Source organism: Gigantopelta aegis, chromosome 13, assembly GCF_016097555.1.
Source record: "Gigantopelta aegis isolate Gae_Host chromosome 13, Gae_host_genome, whole genome shotgun sequence".
Taxonomy (NCBI): Eukaryota; Metazoa; Mollusca; class Gastropoda; order Neomphalida; family Peltospiridae; genus Gigantopelta; species Gigantopelta aegis.
Window position 1 is genome coordinate 31,794,547 of NC_054711.1, and position 19,006 is coordinate 31,813,552.

Below are 19,006 nucleotides of genomic sequence, written 5' to 3' on the forward strand. Positions count from 1 at the left end.
TCTTTCTTGCTTTCATGCTTCCAGTTTCCATTGTAATTTGTAGCCTACATCTCTCTCCCACTGTTCCTTTCTTTCATCCTTTTCTTTCTTTCTTTCTTTCTTTCTTTCTTTCTTAGTTTTTCTGCCCATTTTTCTTCTTTTTAAAAAAAATCAATAAATGAATACATAAAATTAAAAAATCTAGAGTTTGCCAAGATAAACATTGAAAATGGCATATTATTTGTATTATTGTTATTTGTTTTAAAAAGTGATATTTATTGGCATTCATAAGGTTTATTTTCTTTTTCATACAGTATTTGGAATAGAAAAAAATAATACCAATCTCAAGAAAACTCTTTAAAAATAGAATCCTGAATCTTTCTATTTACATACCAACATAATCATATTGTTATATACTAGTAGTTATTTTAACTATAAAGACCACCTGCCTATAAAGATCAGTCTATAAGGTGGTTGTTATATACAGGTTTACCTACAGGAATCTTGAAAGTATTTTAAGTCGGTCATCGGTAATGATTGTTGGTACAGAACAGAGGGCAGGCTTCATATGCCATATTACTACTAGTAGGTAACTAATACAGAGACCCTGTTTTATTTTTAAAAAGCGTGAAATTGTAGTATCGTTGCGTGAGAGCGTGATCTTTCTTACAAATGTGTGCGACTCACGCCAAATGTGTGACAGTTGACAAGTATAGGGGGCGTGGCAAGGCCGTAGCTAGGATTTTTTGTTTGGGGGGCAACTGAGTAGTTAATAGTCTAAAACTTCTTAAACAGTTAAGAAGAGAATTTTCTTTAAGTTTCTATAATACTTTCCGGATTTTTTTCTTGTTTTTTCTTGCACTTTTTAAAACCGAATTTTTTTTTTCTTGAACTTGGGGGTTTTTTTAAAACCCCCACAAGTATAGGGGGCGTGGCAAGGCCGTAGCTAGGATTTTTTGTTTGTTTTTTTTGCACTTTTAAACAGTTAAGAAGAGAAAACCCCCACCCCTGCTAGCTATGGCCCTGAGTGATATTTGATGAGTGTTATCTTATCATTACTTGTTTCATAGGGTCAGAGGTCAGCGGGGGTGGGAGGGTGTTATTAAAAAAATTAAAATTTTGCATTATTTGATTGTGAACAACCCCAATGCTTAAATAACCATATGTTAGACTCCAAGTAGCTGAAGTTTAAAATGTGCCCATGTGTTGTTAAACAAACATTCCTTTCCTTTTCTCACTTACTATTTAGACTAGACCTAAAAAAAAAAAAAAAAAAGTGTGTTTCCAGTTTCTTAACCTACACAAATTTTTATGTAGTGACCCTGAAATTGTTTGAAAAAAAAAAAAAAAAAAAAAAAAAAATATGATCACCAGTTTTTTGCAATCAGCAAACAAGATTCAAAACAGCTTGTCTGATTACGGTTTCTCGGTTTGATTTGATTTGATTAAACAAAACATTAACATTTAAAAAAAAAGTTCCTATACCTACATGTACTGACCCTGTTTTTTTCAAGGATGAACCCTGAAACATATATATTTGGGGGGGGGGGGGGGGGGCGGGACGTAGCTCAGTGGTACAGCGCTTGCTCGATGCGCGGTTGGTGTGGAATCGATCCCCGTCTGTGAGCCCATTTGGGCTATTTTTCGCTCCAGCCAGTGCACCACGACTGGTATCAAAGTCTGTGGTATGTACCACCTTGTCTGTGGGATGGTGCATATAAAAGATCCCTTGCTGCTAATCGAAAAGAATAGCCCATGAAGTGGCGACAGCGGGTTTCCTCTCTCAATATCTGTGTGGTCCTTAACCATATGTCTGACGCCATATAACCGTAAATACAATGTGTTGAGTGCGTCGTTAATAAAACATTTCTTTCTTTCTTTCTTTGGCCCCAGGTGTCACATCAAATAACCATAGTTCTAATGACTCCACTAGAGCACATTAATCATCGGCTATTGGGTCAAACATTTGGTAATTTTGACATATATTCTTAGAGAGGAAACCTGCTACATTTCACCATAGTTCTAATGACTCCACTAGAGCACATTAATCATCGGCTATTGGGTATCAAACATTTGGTAATTTTGACATATATTCTTAGAGAGGAAACCTGCTACATTTTACCATAGTTCTAATGACTCCACTAGAGCACATTAATCATCGGCTATTGGGTATCAAACATTTGGTAATTTTGACATATATTCTTAGAGAGGAAACCTGCTACATTTTACCATAGTTCTAATGACTCCACTAGAGCACATTAATCATCGGCTATTGGGTATCAAACATTTGGTAATTTTGACATATATTCTTAGAGAGGAAACCTGCTACATTTTACCATAGTTCTAATGACTCCACTAGAGCACATTAATCATCGGCTATTGGGTATCAAACATTTGGTAATTTTGACATATATTCTTAGAGAGGAAACCTACTACATTTTACCATTAGGTCAGGATAGAGTTTTTAATGTGCACATTCAGAACAAGCTGTTGTAGTGCACACCTGTCATGGGTGCTGGCCTCGGCCGGCTCCTTAGTCCAGGACAGGATTTTATCATTAATAACAAGGGATCTTTTATATGCACCATCCCACAGACAGGATATCATTAACTTACAGACAGGGTAGCACATACCATGACCATTGATAACACCAGTCAAATATGGTGGGATGTAATACAGTGGTAGACCACATGCCTGAGTAGTGAGAGGCTGTATGATTGATCACCCTTAATGGACAGGATAGCACATACCTCAGCCTTTGATATACTAGTTGGCTGGAACAAGATATTGCCCAGTGGGCCCACCGACATATATTAAACAAATGCTCCTGTACTTTAGCTGTGGATTTACATTTCATTTCAACTTTCATTTTATATCCAATTAAGGTTCAAGCACGCAGTCCTGGGCACACATCTCAGCTATCTGGGCTGTCTGTCTAGGACAGTGGGTTAGTTGTTAGTGGTTAGTGAGACACAAGTTGGTGTAGTGGCCTTACACCTACCCATTGAGTCATTAAAACTCACTCTGGGTGGAAACTGTTATCGGGCTGCAAACCCAGTACCTATAACTTATAAGCCTTATGTCCGATGACTCGAATGAATGAATGTTTAACGACACCCCAGCACAAAAAATACATCGACTATTGGACGTTAAAAGGATGGTAAATGCAAAAATGCTGGAATTCTGATGACTTTACCATGACAGCACCGTGGCCGGTTGTGTATTTACAAACGTTCCTCATTACAGTACTCACTGAGGTAGTATTTATAACTGACAAACAATACTCACTGTCAGACCGGTCTCGGTGGTGTCGTGGTTAGGCCATTGGTCTACAGGCTGGTAGGTACTGGGTTCGGATCCCAGTCAAGGCATGGGATTTTTAATCCAGATACCAACTCCAAACCCTGAGTGAGTGCTCCGCAAGGCTCAATGGGTAGGTGTAAACCACTTGCACTGACCAGTGATCCATAAGTGGTTCAACAAAGGCCATGGTTTGTGCTATCCTGCCTGTGGGAAGTGCAAATAACAGATCCCTTGCTGCTAATCGGAAAGAGTAGCCCATGTAGTGGCGACAGTGGCTTTCCTCTCAAAATCTGTGTGGTCCTTAACCACATGTCTGACGCCATATAACCGTAAATAAAATGTGTTGAGTGCATCATTAAATAAAACATTTCTTTATTTATTTATTTTTAACTGACAAACAATACTCACTATCAGACCGGTCTCGGTGGTGTTGTGGTTTAGACATCGGACACAAGGCTGGTAGGTACTGGGTTTGCAGCCCAGTACCGGCTCCCACCCAGAGTGAGTTTTTTAACAACCACTACACCCTCTTCTCTCTCACTAACCACTAACAACTAATAACTAACCTATAACTGTCCTGGATAGCTGAGATGTGTGCCCAGGACAGCGTGCTTGAACCTTAATTGGATATAAGCACGAAAATAAGTTGAAATAAATAAATAAATAACTTGCTGTCATACTGATGGAAATATCCTGACCAACGACTTGGAATAAAGACTTTCTTGTGCACCCATTGAACAGTATTGATTTCAAACTCTCCTGCTTCCTTCTGACAGCTCTATAGAGCCAATCACTGGCCATGTCATATTTGTAACACATTTGTAAATATTCGCTTTCTTGGCCTTATACGCTTTCATTTGGTTATCTCGATAACCTGAATTTATCAGGATACATTCGTTTATGTGTTTGGTGCTTGAACAAATCTTTACTACGCTGATTATCATTCTGAAGTCTTTTGTGAGTAAAGTTTATTTAACACTTTTGTAGTTTGTGATCTATTTCTGTTAAGTCAGTAACCTGAATTTATCGAACGTTTGTTTAGGTACTTCGTGCTAAAACAAATTTTTATTATGCAGATTTTCATTGTGAAAGAAAGAAAGAAAGAAATGTTTTATTTAACAACGCACTCAACACATTTTATTTACGGATATATGGCATCAGACATATGGTTAAAGACTACACAGATTTTGAGAGGAAACCCGCTGTTGCCACGACCTGGACTACTCTTTCCGATTAGCAGCAAGGGATCTTTTATTTGCGCTTCCCACAGGCAGGATAGCACAAACCATGGTCTTTGTTGAACCAGTTATGGATCACTGGTCGGTGCAAGTGGTTTACACCTACCCTTTGAGCCTTGCGGAGCACTCACTCAGGGTTTGGAGTCGGTATCTGGATTAAAAATCCCATGCCTCGACTGGGATCTGAACCCAATACCTACCAGCCTGTTGACCGATGGCCTAACCACGACACCACTGATGCCGGTGCTTGTTAAAGATGCTACTGTAATTAGCCGTCTTCATACCAGATACCTTGTTCTGAAACGAAAGGAAAGCCATATTTGCTGAATGACACCTCAGCACACTTTTGACTATGGCTAATTGGTGTTTAAGATATGCGCCTGTGCTAATAAAAACTTTAAAGTCTAGACTCTAATCTTTAATGATGTCACTCGCATGCAATTTGTATGGTGTTGCCATGACGTTAAAGTCTTAATACACTGTATGTCTTGCCATGATGTTAAATTTTCTCGATACATCATTAAAGTCTCAAGTGTAGACAGTAAACCATTTTTTAAGCTTGGGACCTAGTTATTTGAACACATGATTGAGGAGGTGGAGAGATGGACAGACAGGCAGACACAGTCGGAGAAAGAAAAGAAATGGTTTATTTAACGACGCACGCAACACATTTTATTTACGGTTATATGGCGTCAGACATATGATTAAGGAACACACATATATTGAGAGAGGAAACCCGCTGTCGCTACTTCATGGGCTACTCTTTTCGATTAGCAGTAAGGGATCTTTTATATGCACCATCCCACAGACAGGGTTGTACATACCACGGCCTTTGATATACCAGTCATGGTACACTGGCTGGAACGAGAAATAGCCCGATGGGTCGATGAAAGGACTGTTTTATTTAACGATGCACTCAACACACTTTTAATTCACTGACGAGGATCGATCCTACACCGACTGCAACAGTGAGAAAGTTATCATTACTTTCTTTCAAGGACATTGATTTATTAATCATCGGCTATTGGGTGTCAAACATTTGGTAATTTTGACATAGTCATGTTTGTTTGTTTTGTTTTACGACACCACTAGAGCACATTGATTTATTAATCATTGGTTATTGGGTGTCAAACATTTGGTAATTTTGACATAGTCATGTTTGTTTGTTTTGTTTTACGACACCACTAGAGCACATTGATTTATTAATCATTGGTTATTGGGTGTCAAACATTTGGTAATTTTGACATAGTCATGTTTGTTTGTTTTGTTTTACGACACCACTAGAGCACATTGATTTATTAATCATTGGTTATTGGGTGTCAAACATTTGGTAATTTTGACATAGTCATGTTTGTTTGTTTTGTTTTACGACACCACTAGAGCACATTGATTTATTAATCATTGGTTATTGGGTGTCAAACATTTGGTAATTTTGACATAGTCATGTTTGTTTGTTTTGTTTTACGACACCACTAGAGCACATTGATTTATTAATCATTGGTTATTGGGTGTCAAACATTTGGTAATTTTGACATAGTCATGTTTGTTTGTTTTGTTTTACGATACCACTAGAGCACATTGATTAATTAATCATTGGCTATTGGATGTCAAACATTTCGTTATTTTCACATATAGTCTTTAAGAAGAAAACTGCTACATTTTTCCATTAGTAGTAAGGGATCTTTTATATGTACCATCCAACAAACAGGATATCACATACCACAGCCTTTGATATATCAGTGTTGGTTGAAGCAAGCATGCATAAAACAAGTGTGCTTTACCACTGCGCTATGAACTACCCCCTGGCAGAGACAGAAAGAAAGAGAAATAGGGAAAAAGAGAATGTGTGAGAGAGAGAGAGACAGATTGAGAGAGAGAACAAGAGAGGGAGAAAGAAGACTACAAAGAAAAAAAAAGTCACTTCTACAACATACACTACTGCTATCAAATAAGCAGTAGTTGTGTTTTTTTAATTCTCTTGAGAAGAATATACCATTTCTATTATTACCCTACTCTCATTACAGGTTCTGCTGTAATTAGCCATTTTGCCACCGATGCCTCATTCTCAAAGTCTGTATTGACGATAATCACGTTTTGACATTGACATGACCTCATTCTTTACAGGGTGCTCATGAAAGAGCAATGGCCAATTGTGCGTGGACCCTGAAGGAATTCTATGCTAATCACTTTCTGTGTCTTAATTATTGATCTCGTGCAGTAATGGTGCTTTTAAACAAGGGAGTGATGGCTATTCATATGAAACATGACTGACAGAACTGTCGCAGAGACCGGAGAACTAGAACTAGGTCATATAGTAAAATTCATACTACAGCAGTCGGTGTTTCTGCCAGAAAGAAATTTTTAGGTATGGATTTTTGGAATTGAATGCAACCACAGTCAACAGGGGATATGGGGGACTTCCCTAAGAAAGAAAATGCGTTACGTTTAGGGTTAGGGTTAAGAAAATCATACAGTAATGATAAAGAGTAATTAATTTTGTCTAAAAGTTAATGTAAAAACCCCACAAATCAGCCAAAAAATTTGGGTATGGCACCATACCCATTTTACCCTCTGGCAGAAACCCTGCAACCGTAACTTAAGGTTCAGTCAGGATGGGATGTAGCCCAGTGGTGAAGCGCTCGCTTGATCTACAGTCGGTCTGGGATCGATCCCCATCAGTGGGGCCCATTGGGCTATTTCATGTTCCCAACAGAGCACCACAATTGGTATATCAAAGGCTGTGGTATGTGCTATCCTGTCTATGGGCTGGTGCATATAAAAATCCCTTGCTAATGATGGAAAAAAGGTTGTGGGTTTCCTCTCTAAGACTAAATGTCAAAGTTACCAAATGGTTGACATCCAATAGGCAATGATTAATAAATCAATGTGCTCTAGTGGTGTTCGTTAAACAAAACAAACTTTAACTTTAATGGCCAGTCAAGGTTTCTGCTAGAGACCGTGAAGGGTAAAATTACGTTCCCTAAAATCTTGGAAATTAATGGATACATTTTTATAATTTTTAGATAGTATTTTTATAGTAAGAGAATTGCTGTTTACAATTTGTTATGAAATACAACGTCCAGTTTTAAAATATTTCAAACCATCTAGAAGGGGCAGATACATGTATGATCTGTTTTCTTGGCTAGTGATATTCAGTGTTGGGCTAGTAAATAATTACTATAACTAACCCGACGGCTAGTGGAAAAAACCCTTGTCAAATGCTGCATTTACATATTTTGTAAATATGAATATCCTTCCCCCTCTTTCTACCCCAATTTAAGGATTTTTAAGCTCGTTCTCCCTCTTTAGGTGACATATCTGATTATTACGATTAGTAAAATTGTATTTATTTAAAGTAGGGCTAGTACATTTTTAATCATGGCTAGTACATTTTTAAAATCACTGATCCCATGGCTAGTGGATTTTTATAAAATTCTAGAAGCTCTGGTGACGGAAAGCCTGCCTGTGGTGTATTAAAGTAATTGTTTGTTTTGTTTAATTATACCACTAGAGCACTTTGATTTATTAACACATTTCGTAATTTTGACATATAGTCGTAGAGAGGAAACCCGGTAAATATTTCCATTAGTAGTAAGGGATCTTTTATTACACCATTCCACAGACAGGATAGCACATATCATAGCCTTTGATATACCAGTCGTGTGTCACTGACTGGAATGAGAAATAGCCCAAGTGATAGAAATAAGCAGACTTTTTCACTACTCCACTGGACAATTTGTATCTAGAAATCTACTTGTGTGCCAGTATTTTCACTTGTACAAATAAATTGTTAGTGTTGTTCAAGTGTAAGGACAATGTTTTCAACTGCTCTATACATTTTCACTTGTCCAGTGGACAACCATTGAGGTTCATTTGTCTTGTTAGTGCAGATTATCACTTGTCAGGACAAACAGACAAGTGCATATTTCAAACACTGGTTTTGTTTAAAGACACCACTAGAGCACATTGATTAATTGATCATCGGCTATTGGATATCAAACATTAGATCATTCTGACACTCTTGGTCTTATTTCAAACACTGGTTTTGTTTAATGACACCACTAGAGCACACTAATTAATTAATCATCGGCTGTTGGATGTCAAACATTTGGTAATTCTGACACTCTTAGTCTTATTTCAAACACTGTTTTTGTTTAAAGACACCACTAGAGCACATTGATTAATTGATCATCGGTTGTTGGATGTCAAACATTTGGTAATTCTGACACTCTTAGTCTTATTTCAAACACTGTTTTTGTTTAAAGACACCACTAGAGCACATTGATTAATTGATCATTGGCTGTTGGATGTCAAACATTTGATAATTCTGACACACATAGTCTTATTTCAAACACTGTTTTTGTTTAACGACACCACTAGAGCACATTGATTAATTGATCATCGGCTATTGGATGTCAAACATTTGATAATTCTGACACACATAGTCTTATTTCAAACACTGTTTTTGTTTAACGACACCACTAGAGCACATTGATTAATTGATCATCGGCTGTTGGATGTCAAACATTTGATAATTTTGACACTCATAGTCTTATTTCAAACACTGTTTTCTTTAAAGACACCACTAGAGCACATTGATTAATTGATCATCGGCTGTTGGATGTCAAACATTTGATAATTCTGACACTCTTAGTCTTATTTCAAACTGGCGGGATGTAGCCCAGTGGTAAAGCGTTCGCTTGATGTGCGGTCGGTCTAGGGTCCATCCCCGTCGGTGGACTCATTGGACTATTTCTCATTCCAGCCAGTGCTCAACAACTGGTGTAACAAAGGCTGTGGTGTGTACTACCCTGTCTGTGGATGGTGCATACAAAAGATCCCTTGCTGCTAATCGAAAAGAGTAGCCTATGAAGTGGGGACAGCGGGTTTCCTATCTCTATATCTGTATGGTCCGTAACCATATGTTTTGACACCATATAACCGTAAATAAAATGTGTTGAGTGCATCGTTAAATAAAACATTTCCTTCCTTTCTTTCCTTATTTCGAACACTGGTTTTGTTTAACGACACCACTAGAGCACATTGATTAATTGATCATCGGCTATTGGATGTCAAACATTTGGTAATTCTGACACACAGAGAAAACCTACAACATATTTTCTTTAACAGCTAGGGATCTTTTATATGCACTTTCCCATAGACAGCACAACACATACCACAGACTGACATGTAACGGAGCACAGGTTGGGATGGGGGAAACCCAATCAGTGAATGGGTCCATTGTGGGGATTTGATCCTATGATTCAACTATTTCAAGCGAGCTCTCTTCTGACTTAGCTGGATCCCACTCTTCCTCCCCCCCCCCCCCCCCATCCATTATCCCATTATCTAGATAATACTTTAATGGATAACCCAGTTTTTTTTAATAGTAAAGGGGGCGTTCAGAACTCAACATTTTCACAAGCGAATTACATGTAGCTATACCCTGCAGAGTATCATGCCAGTACATGCTTTTAAAGTAATCAATAATGTTGATAAAATATACCTTTAAATTAAAAAAAACAAAAAATGACATTATTTTTAGAGGCAGAGAGAGGAGGTACAAAAATGAGTTGTATCTTCATGAAAATATGGACCTGTAATGTAACTACATGTGCATTTTAGTAACCACTTTTACTTTTTTCTTCTTTCAGTATTGTGTGCACATTAGTTTTTAACCAGCATAGAACATATTGCTTTGTTTTCTGTGCAATTATAATTGTTTCTGGTAAAATATTAAAGATTAGTGGAACATTTTATGATGAAATTTTCTTTATTTGTTTTATTTTTTGGATGCAATTAACCGATATTTGTCTTTATAAAGCTATTCAATCATGCAATATAATTTGTATTGGTTTAATGCTAAAAGGTTTTATGCAGTCAAATAATATGCAAATAACTGATTTATGCTATAAACCGATGCCAATTACTTTACTGTATGCAGTCTGTCTCTGACATATTTTGTAATGTAAATTGTACTGTAGAGTTTTCATTTAGTATTGGAGGGTGGGACATGATGTGCTGTCGGTCTAGGGTCAGTCCTGATCGGTTGGCCCATTGGGCTATTTCTCATACCAGCCAGTGCACCACGAATGTGGTATGTGCTATCCTGTCTGTATGATGGTGCATATAAAAGATCCCTTGCTACTAATATTTTTATTTCATTTGGTTTCCACTCTAAGACTATATGTCAGAATTACTAAATATTTGACATCCAGTGGCTGATGATTAATAAAGCAATATACTCTAGTGGTGTCATTAAACAAAACAAACTTTTGGTATTACACCATGTTGCTTATGTTACACAGCGCATTTACTGGCATAGCCAGGGATGGACATGGGGTTATCCACTCCCCACCCCAGTGACATCTGGGGGTTTTATCCACTACCTTTTATATTTGTCACACAGGCAGTGTGGTTGCCCCCCAATGTGGATGCCCCCTCCAAGATAACATCCTGGCTATACCAATACAGTTACTGTATACAGTCTGCCTGTGGCATAGGTGTAATTTAAAGTGTATCATAGTTTCCATCTAGTATTGGGTGTGTATATGCCCTGACACCCCCCCCCCCCCCCCCCCCCCCCCAATATAAAATCTGCCTATACCATTGCCTTTACAGTATACCGTCTTATCTCTGGCATAAGATGTGATGTAAATTGTGTTGTTGAGTTTCCCGTTATATAGTATTGAAGGAAATGTGTTATTTAACTATGCACTCGACAAATTTTATTTACGGTTATATGACGTCAGACATATGGTTAAGGACCAAACAGATATAAAGAGAGGAAACCCGCTGTCACCACTTCATGGGCTACTGTTTTCGATTAGCAGCAAGGGCATCTTTTACATCCCACAGACAGGATGGTACATACCACGGCCTTTGTTACACCAGTTGTGGACCATTGGCTGGAATGAAAAATATCCCACTGCGCTACGTCCCGCTCCACTATATAGTATTGATTCCTGGGTCATGGTTTTGCTCTGTCAGATAACCTTGCTAGCAATCCGATCTGCGGCCCCTCTGTCTTTAGGTGTGTGAATTAAGGTAAGGTCTGTTTAACCTAAATTAGTTCAGTCAGTTTTGTTTAGCGAGGCCTTGTGAGACACCCATTACACTTCGATCTGTACTCTGGGTTTTCCAATATCGCTCATAATGACGTTTTATGATGAGAGTTTCTCTAAAGACGTATATGGACACGTAGAAATTCACTTTGTGACCACTTCATTACCACGTGTGTAAAAATAGAAAGAGTGCATTAAGAAATCGTATCTCAAGGGCTGTTCCAGTAGTAATCGATGGGGTTGGGGTCAGGGTTTTTTTATGTGTAATGTGTAAAATAATATAAAATGATTTGGTATTATAGAGAACAGTATTTCGAAAATTGGTTAACCGGAAGTCTGTTCTCGTGATTTTTAACTAGGTAAAGTTTGTTTTGTTTAACGATACCAGTGGAGTACATTTATTTATAAATCATCGGCTACTGGATGTCAAACATTTAGTAATTTTGACATATAGTCTTAGAGAGGAAACCTGCTTCATTTTTCCATTAGTAGCAAGGGATCTTTTATATGCACCATCCAACAGACAGGATAGCACGAGAACAAGAAATAGCTCAATGGGCCCACCGATGGGAATCGATCCCAAACCGACTGTGCATCAGCCGACCGCTTTTCCACAGGGCTACATTCCAACCTTTTAACTAGATAACCGATTAATCATTTGCCTGAATTATATTTGTGGAACCTAAGCAATTATATCAAATTTGCACTCAGCTTTTATTTTAATGACAATATTTTCACCTCATACTGTAAAGGTAAGTCCATTTAGACAACAATGTCTTATAGTACCTAGATTTTCAGACCACCCCGACTTAGACAACAAATTTTAACAGCACCTAGACTTTGAGATGTTCCCCACTTAGACAACAAAGTTTAACAGCACCTAGATTTTGATACCACCCCCACTTGGACAACAAAGTTTTAAGCACCTAGATTTTGAGACCACTCCCACTTAACAATGTTTTATAGCACCTGGATTTTGATACCACCCCCACTTAAATAACAAAGTTTTATAGCACGTAGATTTTGAGACCACCCCCACTTGGACAACAAAGTTTTATAGCACCTAGATTTTGAGACCACCCCCACATAGACAACAAAGTTTTATAGCTCCTAGATTTTGAGACCACCCCCACTTATACAACAAAGTTTTATAGCTCCTAGATTTTGAGACCACCCCCACTTAGACAACAAAGTTTTATAGCACCTAGATTTTGAGACCACCCCCACTTAGACAACAAAGTTTAATAGCACCTAGATTTTGAGACCATCCCCACTTAACAATGTTTTATAGCACCTGGATTTTGATACCACCACCACTTAGACAACAAAGTTTTATAGTACCTAGATTTTGAGACCACCCCCACTTATACAACAAAGTTTTATAGCACCTAGATTTTGAGACCACCCCCACTTAGACAACAAAGTTTTATAGCACCTAGATTTTGAGACCACCCCCACTTAACAATGTTTTATAGCACCTGGATTTTGATACCACCCCCACTTCGACAACAAAGTTTTATAGTACCTAGATTTTGATACCACCCCCACTTAACAATGTTTTATAGCACCTGGATTTTGATACCACCCCCACTTCGACAACAAAGTTTTATAGTACCTAGATTTTGATACCACCCCCATTTAGACAACAAAGTTTTATAGCACCTAGATTTTGAGACCACCCCCACTTAGACAAAGTTTAATAGCTCCTAGATTTTGGTACCACCCCCACTTCGACAACAAAGTTTAATAGCACCTAGATTTTGAGATGTTCCTCACTTATACAACAAAGTTTTATAGCTCCTAGATTTTGAGACCATCCCGATTTAGACAACAAAGTTTTATAGCACCTAGATTTTGAGACAGTCCCCACTTAGACAAGCTGCTAGGTTTTAAGATCAAAGGATTTATAGTGCCTAGATTGGGGGGAAAACATAGCAACCAGATTTTGAGATACCCACTCCACATCCTTAATTGAGAAACAATGTTTTATAGCACCCAGGTTTTGAGATCACCCCACTTTAACATGTAAATTAAGATACATATCCTTTACAATACAAAATTTAATAGCAGATAGCTTTTGAGACAAGCGCCACTTAGAAAACAAAATTTAACAGCACCTAGACTTTGAGACATCCCCCACTTAGACAAGACAAGAGGCTATAGAATGAATTTCCTCCACTCCGATTTATGACTGTGATATATGCTGGTAATCCTACTGGATAAGTAACAAGACGTCTTTACGGCTGATTGGTCTGACTGGCATAATTATGCCCTGTTGGCCATTTGTGATGATTAGCCGTGATTGTGAGCGTCCATTAAAACTTTCATCAATGTCCACACGTCTCTTTATCCATCCATCTATTTGTTTCATCCGTCTGTTGTGCCGTGATTGTGAGCGTCCATTAAAACTTTCATCACTGTCCACACGTCTCTTTATCCATCCATCTATTCGTTTCATCCGTCTGTTGTGCCGTGATTGCAAGCGTCCATTAAAACTTTCATCAGTGTCCATACATCTGTTTATCCGTCCATCTATTTGTTTCATCCGTCTGTTGTGCCGCAGTTCTTCTCGGATGGTATCAGTAGGTTGATCCAACTTTGATTTCAGTCAGAATGGTTCTAGTACTCACTATCACACCAATGTTGGGTTAATAATGAGTCCAAGTTTGTTTTGTTTAATGATACCACTAGAGCATATTGATTTATTAATCATCGGCTATTGGAAGAAGATGTTTGTTTTGTTTAAAGACACAACTAGAGCTATTGATTTATTAATCACCTAGACTTTGAGATGTTCCTCACTTAGACCACAGAGTTTTATAGCACCTAGATTTTGAGACCACCTCCACTTAGACAACAATGTTTTATAGCACCTAGATTTTAAGACCACCCCCACTTGGACAACAATGTTTTATAGCACCTAGATTTTGAGACCACCCCCACTTAGACAACAATGTTTAATAGCACCTAGATTTTGAGATCACCCCCACTTAGACAACACCTAGATTTTGAGACAGTCCCCACTAAGACAAGCTGCTAGGTTTTAAGATTATAGGATTTATAGTGCCTAGATTGGGGGGAAAACATAGCAACCAGATTTTGAGATACCCACTCCGCATCCTTTCTTGAGGAACAATGTTTTATAGCACCCAGGTTTTGAGATCACCCCAATTTAACATGTAAATTAAGATGCATATCCTTTACAATACAAAATTTAATAGCAGATAGCTTTTGTGACAAGCGCCACTTAGAAAACAAAGTTTAACAGCACCTAGACTTTGAGACATCCCCCACTTAGACAACAGTCTTTTATAGCTGCTAGGTTTTAAGACAAGAGGCTATAGAATGAATCTCCTCCACTCCGATTTATGACCGTGATATATGCTGGTAATCCTACTGGATAAGTAACAAGACGTCTTTACGGCTGATTGGTCTGACTGGCATAATTATGCCCTGTTGTCGGCCATTTGTGATGATTAGCCGTGATTGTGAACGTCCATTAAAACTTTCATCAATGTCCACACGTCTGTTTATCCGTCCATCTATTCGTTTCATCCATCTGTTGTGCTGTGATTGTGAGCGTCTATTAAAACTTTCATCAATGTCCACACATCTGTTTATCCGTCCATCTATTCGTTTCAGCCATCTGTTGTGCTGTGATTGTGAGCGTCTATTAAAACTTTCATCAGTGTCCACACATCTGTTTATCCGACCAACTATTCGTTTCATCCGTCTGTTGTGCCGCAGTTCTTCTCGGATGGTATCAGTAGGTTGACCCAACTTTGATTTCAGTCAGAACGGTTCTAGTACTCACTATCACACCAATGATGGGTTAATAATGAGTCCAAGTTTGTTTTGTTTAATGACACCACTAGAGCACATTGATTTATTTATTAATCATCGGCTATTGGAAGGAGATGTTTGTTTTGTTTAATGACACCACTAGAGCATATTGATTTATTAATCATTGGCTATTGGAAGGAGATGTTTGTTTTGTTTAATGACACCACTAGAGCATATTGATTTATTAATCATCGGCTATTGGAAGGAGATGTTTGTTTTGTTTAATGACACCACTAGAGCATATTGATTTATTAATCATCAGCTATTGGAAGAAGATGTTTGTTTTGTTTAATGTCACTACTAGAGCACATTGATTTATTAATCATCGGCTGTTGTATGTCATACATTTGGTAATTCCTAGAGAGGAAACCTGCTACATTTTGCCATTAGTAGCAAAGGATCTTTTATATGCACTATCCCAGAGACATGATAGCACATACCACAGCTTTTGATATTCCAGTTGTGGTGCACTGTCTGGTAATGAGTAATAGCCCAATGGGCACACCGATGGGGATCGACCCCACACTGTGCCTGAATTGTCACGGTTATACTTAAACCATTGCAGTGCTGCTTTGGTGCAAGATTCACAACAAATCCCTATTGTAGATGTCGAGACACGACATGCCAGTGTGTGGAGTGATCGGCAAGTGTAATCTTTGCTTAACAGATTGTCAAGCATTCACTTCAGTTTGCAAACAGTGGGCTTGATGTGCTGTTATTTTGCTCCCCTGATGCGTGGTCAGTCTAGGATTGATCACCGTCGATGGGCCAATCGGGCTGTTTATTGTTCGAGCCAGTGCACCAAAGAAAGAAAGAAATGTTTTATTTAATGACGCACTCAACACATTTTATTTACAGTTATATGGCATCAGACATATGGTTAAGGACCACACAGATATTGAGAGAGGAAACCCACTGTTGCCTCCTCATGGGCTATTCTTTTCGATTAGCAGCAAGGGATCTTTTATATACACCATCCCACAGACAGGGTAGTACATACCACAGCATTTGATATGCCAGTTGTAATGCACTGGCTGGAACGAGAAATAGCCCAATGGGCCCACTGACAGGAATCGATCCCAGACCAACCGCGCATTGAGCAAGCGCTTTACCACTGGGATACGTCTTGCCCTATACCAGTGCACCATGACTGGTATATCAAAGGCTGTGGTATGTGCTCTCATGTCTGTGGGATGGTGCAAATAAAAGATCCCTTGCCACTAATGGAAATATATAGTGGGACCGGCCTTGGTGGTGTCATGGTTAGGCATCGGACATAAGGCTGGTAGGTACAGAGTTCGCAGCCTGGTACCGGCTCCCACCCACAGCGAGTTATAACCGACTCGGTGGATAGGTGTAAGACCACTACACCCTCTTCTCTCTCACTAACCACTAAAAACTAAAAACTAACAACTAACCCACTGTCCATATAGATGAGGTGTGTGCCCAGGACAGTGCTTGAACCTTAATTGGATTATAAGCACAAAAATAAGTTGAAATGAAATGTAGTGGGTTCCTCTCTAAGACTGAATATGTCCGATAGCCGATGACTGTTTATATCAAATGCTGTGGTATGTGCTGTCCTGTTTGTGCAAAAGTGCATAAGTGCATATAAAAGATCCCTTACTGCTAATGAAAAAGAAATGTAGCTTATTTCCTTTGAAGACGACAGGTTAAAAGTGCAACAGCTGATGATTAATAAATCAATGTGCTTTATTGATGTCATTAAACAAAACTAAACTTTAATTTTAACTTTACCTGTTTGTAAATTTTACACTGTTTACATCCTGGACCATTTCAGGCATTGATTTAAAAAAATTAAAAACAATTGTTATTTTGTTTTAGGATTTCTATAAAATCGTAAAAATAATGTAACCTAGATATTTGAGGATTTCATATAATAATCTTATGCTTTCAGTAGCCCCAAAACCAGAGAATCACAGATTCCTTCTAAATTCGGGGCGGGACATGGCTAGTTGGTAAAGCGCTCACTTGATGCGCGGTCAGTCTGTGATCGATCTCTGTCGGTGGGCCCATTGGTTTATTTCTTGTCACAGCCAGTGCACCACAACTGGTATATCAAAGGCCATGGTATGTTCTATCCTGTCTGTGGGATGGTGCATATAAAAGATCCCTTGTTACTAATGAAAAAATGTAGCGGGTTTCCTCTCTGAGACTATATGTCAAAATTACCAAGTGTTTGACACCCAATAGCTGATAATTAATAATAAAAAAAAAAAAATGTTTTATTTAACGACGCACTCAACACATTTTATTTACGGTTATATGGCGTCAGAAATATGGTTAAGGACCACACAGATTTTGAGAGGAAACCCGCTGTCGCCACTTCATAGGCTACTCTTCCGATTGGCTGCAAGGGATCTTTTATTTGCGCTTCCCACAGGCAGGATAGCACAAACCATGGCCTTTGTTAACCAGTTATGGATCACTGGTCGGTGCAAGTGGTTTACACCTACCCATTGAGCCTTGTGGAGCACTCACTCATGGTTTGGAGTCGGTATCTGGATTAAAAATTCCATGCCTCGACTGGGATCCGAACCCAGCACCTACCAGCCTGTAGACCGATGGCCTGCCACGACACCACCAAGGCCGGTGATAATTAATAAATCAATGTGCTCTAGTGATGTCATTGAACAGAAACCAAAACCCCCCCCCAAAAAAACCCTTCTAAATCCGCATGCTGCATAATTTCAATGACTGTACATGTATTTTGTGAAAGTAATCGTCGAATTAATTGTGATGTGATGTTGTTAATTCTGTAAATGTATCTCGCGCGGTTTTTCGTTCCGTCTTAGCCGCATGCAAGGACCTCATTATGTGGCTGTCTGCCTTATTGATTGAGATCCTACTGTCCACAAGACTGCTATTGATTAAACAAGTGTGACTGTCTTGCACTGAACCATATATCCACTGACAGTTGTGTGCATATTGGTCCTCAGGGAAATAGCATCTTAATTTTGTATGAAAACATTTCGAATCCCCAAATAATGAATTGGTCGGGTGATGTCATTTTGCAAGATTCAGGTCGAGATTTAATGCTGGTTTTTGTTGCTGCAAAGTGATTTATTTTTAGTTCTCGGTGGAAAGTGATTTATTTTTAGTTCTTGTGTGCTGCTGGGAAATGAATGGCTAAGTGACATTTGCTGTAATCGTAGCTGTAATGACCTGGCATCTGGTGGTGATTTTGTGACTGTGATGTTACTTTGCATGAATACCGACTTTTTTTCTCTCTCCCTGCTGTATAATTATGACTGACATCTGAATACAGTGTAGCCCAAGTTCTTTCACAGGTCCAGAATTTGGTAAAAAAATAAATACATGTGATCAAAATAAAGAATATTGTTTTATGGCTGATAATCGGATAAATGTATTCTTATGGGCATTGAAATAAGCATAGTGACTGATAACTCTTGGTTAGGTTATCACAAAATGCAGGCTTGTATATCAAAGGCTGTGGTATGTGCCATCCTGTCTGTGGGATGGTTCGTATAAAAGATCCCTCGCTACTAATGAAAACACGTAGCGGGTTTCCTCTCTAAGACTATTTGTCAAAATTAC

The 19,006-nt window shown here is 38.5% G+C and overlaps 1 protein-coding gene across 1 annotated transcript in view; it reads left to right on the plus strand.

Annotated features, from left to right (window-relative positions):
* LOC121387711 (MAGUK p55 subfamily member 7-like) overlaps positions 1-19,006 on the plus strand; it is a 60,858-nt gene that overhangs the window by 173 nt on the left and 41,679 nt on the right. The gene's annotated exons all lie outside the window — the stretch shown is intronic.